Raw genomic sequence first — 19,010 nt, 5'->3', positions numbered from 1 at the left:
CCCTTTCTCTCTGCCCCTTCGATCCGTCTGCCCTCCCTCTCCCATCCATCCAGGGTCTGCCCTCCCTCACGCTCCCCCTCCTTCCATCCAGGGTCTGTCCCCTCTCTCTGCCCCCTCTTTTCAGCCCCCTTTCCACCTGCACCTAGTTCCAGTTCCAGCCCACATCTCCCACCTGCCACCCTTTTCAGCCCCACTAACCCACCAGTCCCCAGCCCTTTTCTCCCATCAGTCCTGGGCTTCAGCCCACAGCCACTTCTCCCTGTCCCCTTTTCAGCCCTAGTTTCAACCCCAGCCCTTTTCTCTCACCAGTCCCAAGCTTCAGCCCCAGCCAGTTCTCCCTGTCCCCTTTAAAGCCCCCAGTCCCCACAGTTTCAGCCCCTGCCCCTTTTCAGCCCCCAGTTCCAGACCCCTTCTCCCATGAGCACTTCCCTCCCCAGTCCCCTTATCCCCTCTGAGCACCCCCACCCCTCCCCAATCCCCATTCTCCCCTCTGAGCACCCCCACCCTCCCCAATCCCCTTCTCACCTCTGAGCATCCCTCCTCTGAACTCCCCCACCCCTCCCCAATCCCCTTCTCACCTCTGAGTACCCTTCTGAGCTCCCCCACCCTCCCCAATTCCCATTCTCCCCTCTGAGCACCCCCACCCTCCCCAATCCCCTTCTCACCTCTGAGCATCCCTCCCCAATCCCCTTCTCCCCTCTGAGTACCCTTCTGAGCTCCCCCACCCTCCCCAATCCCCATTCTCCCCTCTGAGCACCCCACCCCTCCCCAATCCCCATTCTCCCCTCTGAGCACCCCTCCTCTGAACTCCCCTACCCCCCTCTCCAATCCCCTTCTCCCCTCTGAGCTCCCCCCCGACCCAGTCCCGTCCCCCCTCCATTGAGAGCCACAGAGCCCTCTTCTCCTGCCACCGCCTGCCTTTTTCTTTTTTTTTAAATCCGTGCAGCCACGCAGGCAGCGCTTCGCGTCTGCCCTGCGTGTGCTGTGAAAGAAGTAAATCATCAGCGCTGGCTTCGGGCCTTCCCTCGATGTCCCGCCCTCGAGGAAATAGGAGGTTACCTCACAAGAGGGCGGGACATCGAGGGAAGGCCCGACGCCAGCGCTGCACGGAGTTAAAAAAAAAAAAAAAGAAGGCAGGCGGTGGCAGGAGAAGACGCGACGGAGCACCCCCCCACCCGCGGACACCCGGGGTGGACCGCCCCCACCGCCCCGCCCTTGCTACGCCACTGGAGCTCAGCTGTGTGTGCCATTAAAGTTTCATCACCAGCAGTTAAAGGACACGACCACGGAGTTGCACTGTGCGTCTTTGGCAGCAGACTGGTCAAAAGATTTAAATTGTGAGGTGACAGAGGAGGTGTGTAGAGCATACTTAAAACATTTATATGTGCGACGCTTGTCGGTAATACAGCGTGAAAAACTATATAGATTCTTATTAAGACTGCACATCTCTCCACTTCTGGCATTTAAAGCGAAAATTTCCAGTTTGGGAGTCTGCCCAAAGTGTGGAGCGGCTATGGCCTCCTTAGGGCATATGTTCTGGCTTTGCACGCAGGTACAGAGCTTCTGGAAGGGCAGTGCTCAAGACTATAGACTCGTGGTGGGGATGTACTCTGACTTGTGACCCCTTGCTGTTATTTAATAGCTTTAAATTTACGACACAACCTCCAGCGGATTTTAAGAGATTCATACAATTAGCGATCTTTTGCGGAGTCCATGCTATCCTGACCACCTGGATGATGCCCCAAGGTCCTCACATCTGGATGTGGAGAACACAGTTAATCCACCAAATGAGAATAGATAGGTGTGGGGTGCAGAAAATGGACAGTATTCTGGGCACCCGGTTTAGAGAAATGTGGGAGCCATTATGCACCACCTTGCCACCTAAAGGGAGAAGTTACAGTGGTGGAAATAAGTATTTGATCCCTTGCTGATTTTGTAAGTTTGCCCACTGACAAAGACATGAGCAGCCCATAATTGAAGGGTAGGTTATTGGTAACAGTGAGAGATAGCACATCACAAATTAAATCCGGAAAATCACATTGTGGAAAGTATATGAATTTATTTGCATTCTGCAGAGGGAAATAAGTATTTAATCCCTCTGGCAAACAAGACCTAATACTTGGTGGCAAAACCCTTGTTGGCAAGCACAGCGGTCAGACGTCTTCTGTAGTTGATGATGAGGTTTGCACACATGTCAGGAGGAATTTTGGTCCACTCCTCTTTGCAGATCATCTCTAAATCATTAAGAGTTCTGGGCTGTCGCTTGGCAACTCGCAGCTTCAGCTCCCTCCATAAGTTTTCAATGGGATTAAGGTCTGGTGACTGGCTAGGCCACTCCATGACCCTAATGTGCTTCTTCCTGAGCCACTCCTTTGTTGCCTTGGCTGTATGTTTTGGGTCATTGTCGTGCTGGAAGACCCAGCCACGACCCATTTTTAAGGCCCTGGCGGAGGGAAGGAGGTTGTCACTCAGAATTGTACGGTACATGGCCCCATCCATTCTCCCATTGATGCGGTGAAGTAGTCCTGTGCCCTTAGCAGAGAAACACCCCCAAAACATAACATTTCCACCTCCATGCTTGACAGTGGGGACGGTGTTCTTTGGGTGATAGGCAGCATTTCTCTTCCTCCAAACACGGCGAGTTGAGTTCATGCCAAAGAGCTCAATTTTTGTCTCATCTGACCACAGCACCTTCTCCCAATCACTCTCGGCATCATCCAGGTGTTCACTGGCAAACTTCAGACGGGCCGTCACATGTGCCTTCCGGAGCAGGGGGACCTTGCGGGCACTGCAGGATTGCAATCCGTTATGTCGTAATGTGTTACCAATGGTTTTCGTGGTGACAGTGGTCCCAGCTGCCTTGAGATCATTGACAAGTTCCCCCCTTGTAGTTGTAGGCTGATTTCTAACCTTCCTCATGATCAAGGATACCCCACGAGGTGAGATTTTGCGTGGAGCCCCAGATCTTTGTCGATTGACAGTCATTTTGTACTTCTTCCATTTTCTTACTATGGCACCAACAGTTGTCTCCTTCTCGCCCAGCGTCTTACTGATGGTTTTGTAACCCATTCCATCCTTGTGCAGGTGTATGATCTTGTCCCTGACATCCTTAGACAGCTCCTTGCTCTTGGCCATTTTGTACAGGTTAGAGTCTGACTGATTCACTGAGTCTGTGGACAGGTGTCTTTCATACAGGTGACCATTGCCGACAGCTGTCTGTCATGCAGGTAATGAGTTGATTTGGAGCATCTACCTGGTCTGTAGGGGCCAGATCTCTTACTGGTTGGTGGGGGATCAAATACTTATTTCCCTCTGCAGAATGCAAATAAATTCATATACTTTCCACAATGTGATTTTCCGGATTTAATTTGTGATGTGCTATCTCTCACTGTTACCAATAACCTACCCTTCAATTATGGGCTGCTCATGTCTTTGTCAGTGGGCAAACTTACAAAATCAGCAAGGGATCAAATACTTATTTCCACCACTGTACATCTTGAACATTTAAATATCACACATGAAGGGAGGGTGGAAAGGAGGGGGGTTGGGTGGTATGGGATAGAGGGGGAGAGTTTTAGCGTTGCACTTGCTTAGAGGAGGGTGGGGGTTTTAGGAAGGGGGAGGGGACGGTTGGACTTATGGAGCAGTCGGCTCTGTGCTTCCATTAGTTTATTTGGATAATGGAGTCTGTCCCCGGTATTGGGGGCCCTTACGAATGCGTTTGGCTGGATGGATTGTCATGGTTTGGCCCCCCCCTTGTTCCGTGATCGGGGAAGCGGGCTGGAGGCTATAAGAAACAAAGCCTCTGGTCTGGTCTGGGATTTGGTGGAGTGGGGAGGCTTCTTATTTGATGTCTTATGAGCGACACACCAGAGCAATGGCCCCTCGGCTCACAAGGTACAAATGATTCTTTATGTTTCCACTTGTGTTAGTTTTTGACATGTTGTCTGCTGAAGACCTTGTGGGACTGGGAAGGATGGGGACATTATTGGGGGGGGGGGTTGCACACAGGGGGTAGTGGAGGACATGGAGTCCTTGATATTGTTTAAATTATCGGCTGGATCAGCTATACTCTGTTAGCTATTCTGCTCTTATATTCTAGTATGTTGAATTGAACGGGTGGTATGGGGAGGGGGGAGAAAATGGAAAAATGCAAATTTCCAAAATTGTAATTATTGAAATGTTTTAGTATCTTGGATGCAAGTAGGTTTTGTGTTCTAAGCTGAGACTTGTAACTACAATTTATGTTGTTGTCTACCAATAAAAAAGATTTAAACATAAGTGGTCTCTCAACATGGGCATAGCCTGCAAAATCTTCCAAGAGTGGAGCACCCTCTTAGTGGATCTTTTTGCCACTCATCTCAACAATAAAGTCCCCCAGTTCTGTTTCAGGCTTGGATCACACAGCAGACTAGCATTGGGTGCTTTTTTCCTACATTGGGAGGAGGGTCTTCTATATGCATATCCTTCAATACTTCTCATGGAGAAGACTTCGCTGAAACTCATGCAAGACCAGGGAACTATGATCCTAATCACTCCTTACCTGCTGAGGCAGATCTGGTTTCCTCTTCTTCTGGAGCTGTCCTCCAAAGGTCCCTGGAGATTGGAATATTTTCTAACTTTCATCACACAGAACGAGGGATCCCTCCAATCCCTAGTCCTCTTGCCTTGGATGTTGAGAGCATAGAATTTGAATTCTTAGGTTTGTTGGGGGGGAGTTTCTTGCACCTTGCTGGCTTCCAGGAAAGACTCTACTAAGCAGTGGCGTTCCTGGCCTGGATGTCACCCAGGGCTGAGCGCCGATGCGCCCCTCCCCCCCCGCTAGATGACACCTCCCCCCCTCCGGCGAAATGACACCCCCCCGGGTGCACGCCGCTGGGGGGGGGGTGCCGCGGCGCATGCCTGCTCCTCCAAGTTCGCTAAACTTCGTTTGTTCGCTGCAGCTCCCTCTGTTCCGGGTCAGAGGGAGCTGCAGCGAATGAACGAAGTTTAGCAAACTCGGAGGAGCAGGTGCGCGCCGCGGCACCCCCCAGCAGCGTGCACCTGGGGTGGACCACCCCCATCGCCCCCCCCCCTTGGTACGCCACTGCTACTAAGATATGTTACTTGCTTAAGTGGAGGAGGTTTGCTGTCTGGTGTGAGGGCAGGACCTTAGATCGCCTCATTTGCTCTACACAAAAACTGCTTGAATACCTCCTTCATTTCTTTGACTCTGGTTTCAAAACTAACTCTGTAAGGGTTCATCTAAGTGCAATTAGTGCTTATTATCACCGTATAGTAGGTTAACCCATTTCTGTACAGCCTCTAGTTGTTTGCTTCATGAGAGATTTGCTATTAATTAAGCCCCCTGTCCAGTGGCGTAGTCACAGGTGGGCCTGGGTGGGCAGAAGCCCACCCAATTAAGGCTCAGGCCCACCCATCAGCAGCACACATTTAGTGGTAGCTGGTGTGGATCCCAAGTTCCACCAGCTGAAGACCCCTCCTCCTGATGGTGCTGAAAACATTGCTCTCCACTTCAGAAGTCTGAGCTTCCTAAGATGCCGATACTTGCATCTGCGCATACTCAGTTTTCAGCTCATGCCTGCTGCAGGCTACCAAGGTGGAGAGCAGTGTTTTCCCACCAGCTGAGATACTTTATTTTTTAAGTTGGTGTGGGAGGGGGGAGAACACTTGTTGGCCACCCACTTCTTGTGTAGGCCCACCCAAAATCTGTCTGGCTACGCCCCTGCCCTGTCAAACCTCCAACTGTGTCGTGGGATCTCAACATTGTCCTCACCCAACTGATGAAAGCTCATTTTGAGCTACTCGATTCATGTCATCTGAAGTATTTGACCTGGAAAGTTGTGTTTCTGGTGGTGGTCACTTCAGCTCACAGAGTCGGTGAGCTTCAAGCCCTAGTAGCAGATCCACATACACTAGGTTGCACCACAAAAGAGTAGCTCTCCGTATGCACCGTAAGTTCCTTCCTAAGGTAGTGTCAAAGTTCCATCTTAATCAGTCAATCGTTCTACCAACATTTTTCCCCAAACCACATGCCCATCCTGGTGAAAGTGTACTGCATACTGTAGATTGCAAGTGAGCCTTAGCCTTCTGTCTGGAGTGGAATAAAGCCCATAAACAGTCCACTCAGCTTTTTGTTTCTTTTGACCCAAACCCACATTGGGGTAGCCATCAACAAATGCACAATTTCTAATTGGCTAGCAGATTGCATCTCCTTTACTTATGCCCAGGCTGGGCTGACTCTAAACCTTTTTTTGGCTATTGGGCTATTTTCAGCGCTCACTCGTAAAAACAATTTACACATACAAGGTCGCTCCTTTAAGGGAACACTTTTCTAAAGGGTCGTGTCAAGGCTTATAATGTCAGAGCCATGGCTACATCGGTAGCCCACTTGAGGTCAGCCTCCATAGAGGAAATTTGCAAAGCTGTGATGTGGTCATCTGTCCACACATTCACATCTCATTACTTCTTTCAGCATGATACCCGATGTGGTAGCTAGTTCAGGCAGTTAGTCCTGAAGAATGTGTTCATTGTCTAGAATCCAACTCCACCCCCCTAGGCCCAGATTTCTTTGGTTCCAAACTGCACCTTCACAGCTAGTATGTAAATAGTTTCAGGTTCATTGACTTTGAGGCCTCGACATTTTGAGTCCCTATTATTCTAATATTATTGTTCCAGTGAACCTGGTAGTTAGGGATTCCCAGCTGTGAGAATGCAGCTGGCCTGTTTGTCCTCTGAGAAAGCGAAGGTACTCACCTGTAGCGGGTGCTCTCCAAGGACAGCAGGCCAAGTATTCTCACATACCCTCCCACTTCCCCTTGGATTATAATTTGCCTTCTGCCTGCCTCTCTCACCGCCCGCATGTCTGCACGTAGTCCAGCATCTCTCTCCCCACTCTCCCCAAACAGACCGCTGGTGGCTCTATCTTCCCTCCCCTTCCCACCCGGTTTTATCTTTTTCCATTTTCAGTAAAGTCATTGGCCTTGCAGCCACGTCAGCAGTAATGAAAAGCTGCCTGCAGTCTGCACTGGGCCTTCCCTCTGACCCGTCCCTCCCCTTTGGCCTTCTGATGCAACTTTCTGTTTGGGATGGGTCAGCAGGAAGGCCCAGTCAAGGAGGTTTAATAGACAAGAGACCAAGTGATGTGAAAAACTTGAAACCAATTAGGTCAGTCTCAGTCCCCCTCCCCCCACGCATCCATCATTGCTGTACTCTCAAAACAAAGCAAACAAATCTATGAGCTGCTGCATCCATGTTGCCGCTCTTTATTGTTGGTAGTATTTGTATTTAATCTCACTTCTATTTTCGAACATGCTGACTTGTGCAGCATACGGATGTACACAAAGGAAGTATAACAATGGAATGACTTTTCATAGGTAGAGTAGTAATTTGTTATACAGCTCCAGACTTCACGTTAAGATTTCAGTGCTGAAAGTAGGGTTTGCTTCCGTGCATCTGGTCAGAAAAAGGCTGTGCATTGCCTTGCTAGCACATTTGCATAGTAATTAGTTCGTTATAATAGCTTTGCATTCCGTTTTCGTTAGCTACTACCATGATTGGAGAGAGCCCTTTTGTGCATGCCACGTTTTACTCCTTGCTCACTAAACCGGCTAGAACTTGTTTAAAAACCATGTTGCTGGCTCGTTAGGTTTAGTGCATCTGGCCCTGAGAATCTACTGGTGAAGCTTCTGCTTGGGGATGGTTTATGCTGTCTGTTTAAGCTACACTATACTTGCCTAGAACAGTACACACTTTATATCTCCATTTGAAAAATAATGTTTTAATTCTTTACCCACACAATGAATTCTAAGGTGTAAATCATTCTCTTACTGTTCAGTGTTAACCACCAAGAATCAAAATTCTAAAATCACATGGCACTGTTTTCTTAAGTCTCTGCTCTGCGAGGTTGGTGGTTCAGTGCTAGAAAAGGAAGGCTGATATTCTATATGGTTTCTTGGCTAATAAAAGCCTATAAGTAGCAACATTCTAATTAAGAAAGTGCCTGTCTACGGGTGTGGTAAATCACACACATAAATTTCTATGACATATTTACTGCATCCATGAGGAGGAGCCTCCATGAGCTATACTGCAGGAGCAGCCAGGAAGACGGGTAAGGGTTTCACAGAGCTGCTGCAGAAGCTGAACATCATTAGGAACCACAGGAAACAGCACAGCATCTTAAGAAGTACACATCTGATTGGAACACAGCAATGCACCTGTGGTTTCACTTCTCACCATGTGTTTATTCTTGAGCAAACTCATCGTCATGGCTTCATATATTCCATAAATACAGTTGCATTAGCTATCAACAGTTCAAAAATCACGTAATTTGGTAGTGAACAACATGCATCCCCTAATTGATCCCAGTGCTCTCTTAAGCTCTTCTGGTAACATCATAGCATGGAGAGGCTGAGGTAATCTTTCTTCCGCTACTTTTAAAACAATTGCTTTATCCAGCACATGTTCAAATACACGAACATAAAATATATGCCCTCTCTGAACTGTGGACAAGTTGAATTATTTTATGGTTGTTTTGTAACTTGCTTTTAAAATTATCCCTCTGAGGATAAACATTACTGGTCAAAAATGAGACTTTATTGTGGGCTGCGGGTATCTGTTTTTTTTACTTAAAACTTGTGTCTAGTGTTCTAGTTCAAATTGCTTTTTTGCATACTTTACTGCAGAGTGACAGTGGAAATGTTCGTAGTTCAGCTCATCTAATGCTGCCTTTAATGCTTTCAGGCAGAGCACATTCCCAAGCTTTACATGCCATCCTTACTCATTTCACATAGGTAGAGATCCAGGATAAAAACAGATTTTAATCTATAAACAGAAAAAAAAAAAGCAGGAAAGCAGATCCTGCCCAAAGAACCTTTTTTCACGCAGTAACTGTTTTCACTGAAAGAACACTTTATAGTAAAGATCACAGACAGAATTGATCTTCAAGAAATCCACAGTGAAGTTTCATTAAACATATTTACATATAGAGGGGCATTTTCGAAAGAAATGTCCAAGTTGGGATTTGGACGTCTTTGTAAAACGTCCAAATCCAGAGGTTGGGAAAACCATATTTTCGAAAAAAGATGGATGTCCATCTTTCGTTTAGAAAATATCGTCAAGGACATTCACATCCAAGGACGTCCTTAAATTTGGACGTACTTGGATTTGGACGTCTTTGACTTTTAGCAATTTTCGAAACCAAAGACGTCCAAGTCAAAAACATCTAAATGCAAGCCATTTGGACGTTGGAGGACCCAGCATTTGTATTGCACTGATCCCCCTGACATGCCAGGACATCAACCGGGCACACTAAGGGGCACTGCAGTGGACTTCATAAAATGCTCCCAGGTACATAGCTCCCTTACCTTGTGTGCGGAGCCCCCCAAAACCCACTACCCACAACTGTACACCACTACCATAGCCCTTATGGGTGAAGAGGGGCACCTATATGTGGGTACAGAGGGTTTGTGGTAGGTTCTGGAGGGCTCGCTGTTTCCGCCACAAATGTAACAGGTAGGGGGGGTATGGGCCTGGGTCCACCTGTCTGAAGTGCACTGCAGTACCCACTAAAATTGCTTCAGGGACCTGAGTATGACATTTGAGGCTGGCACAAAATATTTTTAAAGATGTTTTTTTGAGGGTGGGAGGGGGTTAGTGACCACTGGGGGAGTAACGGGAGGTCATCCCCGATTCCCTCCGGTGGTCATCTGGTCATTTCGGGCACCTTTTTGTGCCTTACTCGTTAAAAAAAAAACCACATCTGGGTGAAAACATCCAAGTGTTCGTCATGGACGTCCCTGCTTTTTTCGATTATGGGTCAAAGACATCCAAGTGTTAGACATGCCCAAGTCCTGCCTTCACCACTCCTCCGACATGCCCCCTTGAAATTTGGATGTCCTTGCCAGATGGATGTCCACGTTCCGATTTATGTCGGAAGATGGACGTCCATCTCTTTCAAAAATGAGCCTGATAGTTTACTAAGAAAAAGCCCGTTTGCAGGACCTTTTCTCTGCAAACTTGAAGGTACTAGGTACCAGCACCTTCCTTCCCACCTCTATGTATCAGTTCCTATGAAATAGGAGGAGGAGAGGGACTTGATTAGGGAGCAGAGTCATTCGTCTCTGTCTTATAATGCGGAATGTCCTGGGTGCACTTAACTGGTCATGCCAATGACATAGCTTCATACAGCACACCATGTCCTGACGTTTGCTGCTCTGCCCTAAGGCAGGGCAAAGAAACTTTTCCTGCCAGACTAGGGCACCCTGCTGAGAGGGTGACAACTTGAGCAGGAAAGGGATTTAATATACCACCTTTCTGTGGTTACAGTCATGGAGGAAAGAAGAGATAGGGGAAATATGATGCAGTCATTTAAATACAGAAACAATTTTTTTTCCAGAGAAGGGAAATGGGACTTGATATTCCGCCTTTCTGAGGTTTTTGCAACTACATCCAAAGTGGTTTACATATATGCAGGTACTTATTTTATACCAGGGGCAATAGAGGGTTAAATGACTTGCCCAGAGTCACAAGGAGCTGCAGTGGGAATCGAATTCAGTTCCCCAGGATCAAAGTCCACTGCACTAACCACTAGGATACTCCTCCATGGTAAAACTAGAGGACATGAATTGAGGTTACAGAGTGGTAGACTTAGAAGTAATGTCAGGAAATTCTTTTTCATGGGGAGGGTGGTCGATGCCTGGAATGCCCTCCCGAGGGAGGTGATAGAGACAAAAACAGTAAAAGGAAGTGGGAAGTGGGCCAATGACTCAAGAGACCAGGAGAACAGACTAATATTCACAATGGTTCATTGTAGACTCGACACAGATCTGTGTTTCGACCACAGGCCTGCCTCAGGAGTCTGGAAAATAAACATTAAAAACATAAAGAACATAAAGAATAAAAATATATAAATATATTTAAAAATATGAAAATAGTAAATATAGATATATAATGATGTAAAATGTACAATGTCATTCAAATATAGAGCATGAATATATACAAGTAAAAGATAGAAATAAAATGCATAACATGTATAGTAAAACACCTATTGGCAAAGATATACAGAAAAGCATATTTAAATTGCAAAATGAAATATATAATGTGATGACAAACATACTAACAGTGTTATCTAATATCAATAGATGCAGATAAAAATTCTTAGCAAGTATAGTGCAACACCAATGGGCGCATATGTACATATTTTAAACATCAAGTAAAATGTGGGTATATATATATATATATATATATATATATATATATATATATATATATATATATATATGTGTGTGTGTGTGTGTAATTCACTAAAATATAAGGTTCTATGGATAAAATAAAATGTATAAGAGTTTATATAATCCTGAAAAAAAAATCTAGAAGTGTATTGTACCTAGACCTAAATGTTGATACATCAGTGGGGTATGAGGAAACATGAAAAGACAAAACTTATTATATAATAGGAGGGGAAAAAGGGGGGTAAATAAATAGGTACAATGAGCAGGATATCTGTATATATGTTGTGAAAAAAAGGAAAAATATAAATATGAGCCGTGGTGTGTGAAGTATAAATCCTCAAGGTGGCACAATGGATGAATAAGAAGAGTGTGTACTTACACTGTAAGTTATAAAAATTGGAAACATGAGTAAATACAACTGTACAAGCCAGACAAGAAAGTGCTGAAATGTTAAACCCAAAAATGAAATCACAAACTGACCTTTGTCGGCTGCATTAATAGGTAAAACTCCAAAAGGTAGTTTTGGTAATGCACTAGTGGTCTAAAAAGATAAAATGAAATTAAAACAAGCCTTAAGAAAACCACCGGTATCAATTATCTGTTAAATAACTGAATAACAGTAATGGACAAAATAGGCCGAGGCTGTATCTAAACTATAATGGAAAAAGAAGCATGTAGCCTAAACAAAAAGCGAATACATCTGAGGATAGCTAATAATGAAAAAAGAAGAAAAAATGTGCATCTAAGAAAAGAAAGAAAGAAAAAGTAACCAACATTTAAGTGTTGGGAGAGAAGAGCAGTGAGGATCCGCTCATGGTCAAACTTGCTAGTAAAAATAAAATAAAATACTGGAACAAGACCTAACAGTTAATGCTACTAAAAAAAAACCTGTTTTGTAAGTTCTGTAATATGGGCACATCGAAAAAAAGAAAGAAAATCTGCCTGAAAACAATAGTGTTGAACATGCAGGCACTTGCCAAGTGGATGGGTGCAGGTCAGATGAGAGTGCAAGTGAATATACTGGTTAATACTGTGAACTGCTCACCCTTCCAGGACCTGGCCAGGGCTGACCCTGCTTAGCTTCCTTCACAAATGTTCACCAACCTCAGGCTTCTTATAAGCAAAGGTTTTATTAGTTGCCATTTAACATCATCTTCATGGCTCATTTCTGCTTTCACTCAAACATTTCTTCTTCAACTTAAACATAGCAAAAAGGCAGTTACTCAGAGTCTTCTAATTAAACCCTTCTTTGCATCTTAACTCAGTTCCTCAAACTTTCACAGTTCAAACAGCCAAACAAAAGCATTACTTTTCATTTAAAGACTTTCTCAGCTGAAACTGCAGCTGTCACCTTTGCAGCAGAGAGTTTCAAAAGTCCACAGAGTTCAGCCAGCACTTTACATGGGGATCTTCTTCCTCAAGCTCCCAGGTCCCAGCTTCTCTCTCCTCTTTCACTACTCAGGCAGGTGTAAGGTGGTTAATTAGCTTCTCCACCCCTTCTGGCTCTTCCCCCTAATTCCAGGCAGGATCTAGCCCCTAACTGCCTACACCTGTTTCCAGCCCAGGACTCTCCTTGGTCCTAGCAACCTCCACCTGGACATTCCCCTACCGGCTCCCCTGGTGGACTCCTCAATAATGACATGACCTGGACCTTTTCCCCCATTTCTATGGGAACAGCGCCACCTAGTGGCCTACCCAGGACAGGACAGCCCCTTACTCTTCACCATACAGAGTGTATGGTCTCTTGAGTCATTGGCCCACTTCCCACTTCCTTTTTGCTGTTGACTTCATGTGGGATTTTGGTATTCGTCTACTTTTTCACCTCATCCTTGATAGAGACAAAAACAGTGACAGAATTCAAAAAGTCATGGGGTGAACACAGGATCTCTAATTAGAAAATGGATGTATAAAAAAAAACTTAAATGGCTGCAAGTGTGTGGATGTGTCGAGTGGTGCTTAGATGGCAACTCTGGCTGTGAAGAACTAAGTATCAAAATACCTAACAGATTCTCTGCTAACTGTACTAGATAATCTAAATGGCTGTAAAGCAGATATTCAGTTGCACATGAGGGAAAAGTCTCAACTGCTATGGCTATATTTGCACATGAATGTTCATTGTATAGCACATAGAGAAAGTCATCATAGACTTGAAAAACCCTCTAGTATATACTCAAAAATTATTTTTTTAATTTTTTAAATCAATCTGTGTGTAGATCTAATAAGACTTGAAACTCTGTGATCATATCAAAATAATATCAGAAAAATGACAATAACAAAAATAACATCACTTAGCTTGTCACGAATCATGGAATGATGTCGTTCTAATAAGGCGGTGGATCCAAAAAAATATATATTATGAATGCATTGGTTCCTACGGTCCCGTTTCGTAAATCTTCATCAGGGAACCCGCTAATTCATGGAACCCCGCACCTAAATCGCTATATTTGCAATACAATTCCCACGAAACTCGTGTCTTCTGGAAAGAATTCTTTCCAGAAGACACGAGTTTCGTGGGAATTGTATTGCAAATATAGCGATTTAGGTGCGGGGTTCCATGAATTAGCGGGTTCCCTGATGAAGATTTACGAAACGGGACCGTAGGAACCAATGCATTCATAATATATATTTTTTTGGATCCACCGCCTTATTAGAACGACATCATTCCATGATTCGTGACAAGCTAAGTGATGTTATTTTTGTTATTGTCATTTTTCTGATATTATTTTGATATGATCACAGAGTTTCAAGTCTTATTAGATCTACACACAGATTGATTTAAAAAATTAAAAAAATAATTTTTGAGTATATACTAGAGGGTTTTTCAAGTCTATGATGACTTTCTCTATGTGCTATACAATGAACATTCATGTGCAAATATAGCCATAGCAGTTGAGACTTTTCCCTCATGTGCAACTGAATATCTGCTTTACAGCCATTTAGATTGTGAAGAACTAAGGCCAGTGCCGGGCAGACTTGTACAGTCTGTGTCCCATATATGGCAATCCTCTTTAGGATGGGCTGGAGAGGGCTTTGACAGCAACTCCCGTATCTGGAATAGAGAAGGGGGCAGGGACAGGGACAGAGTCCGCAGGGACGGGGTGGGGACAAATCCCACGGGGATGGGGTGGGGACGGGACAGATCCTATGGGGACGGGGTGGAGATAGGGACAGACCCCATGAGAATGGGGACAAACTTTATCCCGTTTCACTTTCTATTTTGAAGCCTGTTAATAAACTGGACTGTTATTTATGTTTGATTGATGCAGACGACAATATTTTTATTTTTTGGAAAAACAAGCAAACATGCTGGCCACAGCTAGCAAAATTTGCTTGGGGGATCCTGTACACCCTGCTACCAGCACATCTTCTAAGAAGATATCTTCTATTGTAGGAGAGACTGTGGAAGACAGGACTGAATCCTGAGATTGTTGATGACTTTTTATTCATCCACAGATTTAAAAAAATCATAACAGTGCTTCATAGGGCATATTTCTCCCCCGCTAGGGCATACAGAACAGGTTGTATTTTGTACCCCTGGACAATTTAACAGAGTGGATTAGGATTTCTTCCTCTTATTTTCCTTGAGTATTACAGCTTTTCCTCTTAGCTGGGCTAAGGGTCTGGCCATCTCTTTGCCTCTGAGGTGGCTAGATACAAACTCAATGTGCAGAAAGCCACAGTTCTTTTACAAGCAACTGAACTGTAAATTGGATTTTCTTTGTTTACTCTGAGTACGACAATAAAGAAGAGTTGCTTAAGAACTGAGAGCCAGATGCACTAAAACCCCCGCAAAAAGCTCTGACCTTAGCAATCTTCATTGCTGCGAACCAATTCTGAGAAAGCCGGGCATGCATGAAGGAAATCGCTACATTGGAGAAACAAGTCAGATGCTAAAGAAGAGATTTAATCTACTTAGACACCATATGAAAAATGCTAGTACCAATAAAGATGTCACACCTGTGGGGCAGCACTTTACAAACCCAGAACACTGTACCAGTGATTTCATGGTAAGAATCCTGAAAGGGAACTTTAAAAGAATACAGGAACGTAAAACCTTTGAAGTCAGAATGATTAAATATTTTGACACCCACCAGGCAGGACTTAACAAAGATCTGGGTTTTCTAGCCCATTATAAACCATAAAATTGTACTGCTTTGTCAACCTCCTGTCTCTATGTATATCTCCCTGTCCCTCATTCACCCGACTCTTCCTGTCTCTCACCTATCCACCCCCATCCTATTAGACTGTCACTGAAATGCTTTGATGTTTCACTTATATATACTGTCATCTACCAACAATTGCTTATTTCCGATCTGACGAAGAAGGACAACCTTCAAAAGCTAATCAAGAAATGTATTAAGTTATGTCCAATAAAAAAGGTATAATCTTATTTTCTTTTTCATGTTTTATTTTGTTTTATTTCTATTGATTACCTTTAAAAGTGGACTAACAAGGCTACCACACCTCTGTACTCAATGTTCATGTAGATGCTCAGTCTTGTCCTCACTCCAGATCTTTCCTTTCTCTTTTATTCGACCTTCAACTCAACCAGAAGGTTACATTCCCAACCCATCTAAAAGGTCAAACTCTGGATCTTATCATCCTCCCAACTACCTCAGCTTTTGAGCTTAAATCAGTCTTCTTTTCCTCTATACCTTGGCCATATCACTTCTTTCTTATTTACAGTTTATATCCCCTTCCCTATGTCTGTTCCTCCCCCCTTCCCCCATGCTGGACCAGACATCTTTCCCGAGTTAATCCCATGTTTCTCTCTTTCTCCCTATTCTCATTTCCTTCAGATTTTGATACCTTGGAACTAGATGCTAAGGCAGAATATTTTCATTCTGCTCTCTCTACGGTTCTTGATAATGTGACCCCAAAAAGACTAACTATTCTCTCACTCTCTCAGTGTAGTCACCCCTGGTACCATAGCAGGTTTCATCGTCTCATGAAACAACTATGTAGATCTGAATGAATTTTGTAGGCAAGAAAATCCAAATCAGATTTGGTTTTCCTCCAGATTTATTCAGATCTACATAATTGTTTCACCTCCGCAAGGCCAAGGCCCTCAACTATGCTGATAGTATCAGAAAAGCCCCTAATTTGACTAAAGAGGTCCATAACCTAACTTCATCTCCATCCGTCTCAGATGTCTCCCCCTCCGGACGTTCTTTCGAAAGCCTCTTGCAATATTTTCTCACTAAAGTTTTAGATTTTTGAAACACATTTCAAATCTCTGATCTGCCTTCCTTTCTCCAGCCCTCATCTCCATAGTCCTCCTCCGCCGTACCAGAATGCACTCTTTGGAATTCCTTTCAGCTGCAGACCCCTCATACACTTTCAGTTGATCTTGAAAGCACAAAGTACACATATTGTGAGCTTGACCCTTTTTCCATCTTCCTGGCTAAAATGATCTAACCTGCAGCTGTTCCCTCAAATTCTGTCTCAATTAAATTCCAGTCTTTCTCTTGGTCAAGTACCACTCTTTTGGAAGAGGGCAATTGTCAGGCCAATCCTTTAAAAAACCTTCTCTTGACCCTCAGGTACAAGCCCACTATTGGCCTATTTCCAACTTGTATTTTCTTTCTAAGGTCTTGGAGAAGATTGTATGCTCCCAATTATCTTCTTTTGCTGATAAGTCTCTGACACTCCATCCTAAATAGTCAGGTTTCAAATCTCATTTCAGTACTGAAACAGTCCTCACTGCTGTAATAAAAAAAATTCTTTCTTACTGGGACAAGCACACAGTAGTTCTCATGGTTTCCTTTGACCTCTCTGCTGCATTTGATCTTATAGATCATTTCCTTCTATTAGCCTGCCTCTCTCTCTGGGGATTTCAGGCTCAGTTCTGTCTTGGTTCACTTCCTTTCTCTCTTCTCGCTGCTATACTATTGTCACAACCTCCTCCAGGGCATCCCCTCGCTCTCTACCTTGTGGTGTCCTGCAGGGTTCTGTCCTGTCCCCACTTCTTTTTGACCTATTTCTTAGCCCTTTAGCTACACATATCCAGTCAATGGGTGTTTCATTCCACTTTTACATGGATGACATCCGTTAACTATATCCCATAAACCCTAGAAACCCATCTCTAGGGCAACTTCAGGAGTGTCTGAACTCCATTTCTAATTGGTTATCTAGTCACAAAGTTGTGTTAAATATGAACAAAACTGTCAGCTGTTGGTTTACAGGAAGCCTCTCAGTTCCTTCCTTATCGCTTCAACTATTCGGATCAACCTTCCAACCAGTTGCATCATTTAGATACCTTGGGGTGATACTGGATTCCCAACTATCATTCACTCCTCAAATCTCTAATGTATGCAGAACAGGTTTTTTCATACTTCATCAACTACCCTCAATTTGTCGATACTTCAGCTCCGAAATTTTTAATTCCCTACTTCTTACGTTACTTGTCACTAGGCTAGACTATTGCAATATAGTCTACCTAGGCTGTTCTCAAGCATCATTAAAAGATTACAATCTGTACAAAACACAGCCATTCATCTCCTTTGTCTTGCACGTCGTTTTGATCATGTCACAACTACTACAAAATTATCATTGGCTCCCAACTTCACAACACATTCTGTTCATGCTTTTGGTTCTTTCAAATCCCATCACATTGGTTTACCACATTATCGTTTTTCTTTCACCATCCCATATTCACCAGGTCACCTGCTCCATTCTATTAATGACCATTGTTCAGTGTTACCGGGACCCAAACTTGTACATTTAGATTCCACCCGTTGTACTGCATTCTTTTTTGCTGCCCCATTTCACTGGAGCTCTCTTCCACTTGATATCCTTGCCAAATCCTCATTTAAGAATTTTAAATTGAAACTAAGGACTTGGTTGTTCACAAATGCCTTCTCATTGTACTGAATCCCTGCCTTCATCAGTTACTTCCTCCCACTGGTTCCCTTCCCCTATTTGAATCTCTCATCTTTTCTTCTTTGTGTGTTTTGTTCCTCGTCCTTCACTTTCTGCTTTGACTTGATCCTGTGCTTTCCTGCCATTTTTACAGTTCTTTTCCTTTTCCAAGTTATTTTATTTTATTGTAAACCGCTGTATAGTGTAAGTCAGTTTTAGCGGTCAAGCAAAATCCTAATAAACTATAACTATAGACTATGAATTAGTTAGTTAAGGTACTCACAAGACAAAAGCAAATGTTGAACAGAGTCCCCTCAAACATTCCATTGGTGCTCTTCAGTTGCTCCTCAGGGCTCCAAAGAGTCATTCTCCCTTGGGCACATGCCTGTGGCCATACATCTGCAGTTGTGTGCAGCAGCAGCAGTAGTCATTTATGCTTAAATCTTTTTTTTTTTTTTTAATTAGCAGTGTACCAGTACTTTAATAAATCATCAGATACAATATGACTAGTACGAACAATAATAGAACAGTGCTTCACATTCAAGTCTTTATATGTAACAATCTGTCCTTATCCCAATAACCCCCCCGCCCACACCCACACACACACACACACACACATTTACAGATGCAGATTTCAGAATACCAAATTCACACTTTGCCAGCAGCCGTATTTTAAGTGCCCCAAGTGCTGCATAATGATGATGTCAATAAGGTCACTGTTCCCTTGCCTGCCTGATCTTCTCCACAGATCACAATACAGAAATAGCCTTCAGGTACAAAAGATATAATTTATGTTCCTCTCAACCGCAAATGCTGGCCAAATTCTCCTTCTCCCCAAAAGGCAGTAAAATGTAACTGGTTAAAGTAAAGCTGCAGGGGTGGACATAAGACTTAGCCAGCTAGCACCCATTTTCAGTG

Source organism: Microcaecilia unicolor, chromosome 1, assembly GCF_901765095.1.
Source record: "Microcaecilia unicolor chromosome 1, aMicUni1.1, whole genome shotgun sequence".
Taxonomy (NCBI): domain Eukaryota; kingdom Metazoa; phylum Chordata; class Amphibia; order Gymnophiona; family Siphonopidae; genus Microcaecilia; species Microcaecilia unicolor.
The sequence above is the reverse complement of the archived record's forward strand: the minus strand, read 5'-3'. Positions refer to the sequence as shown.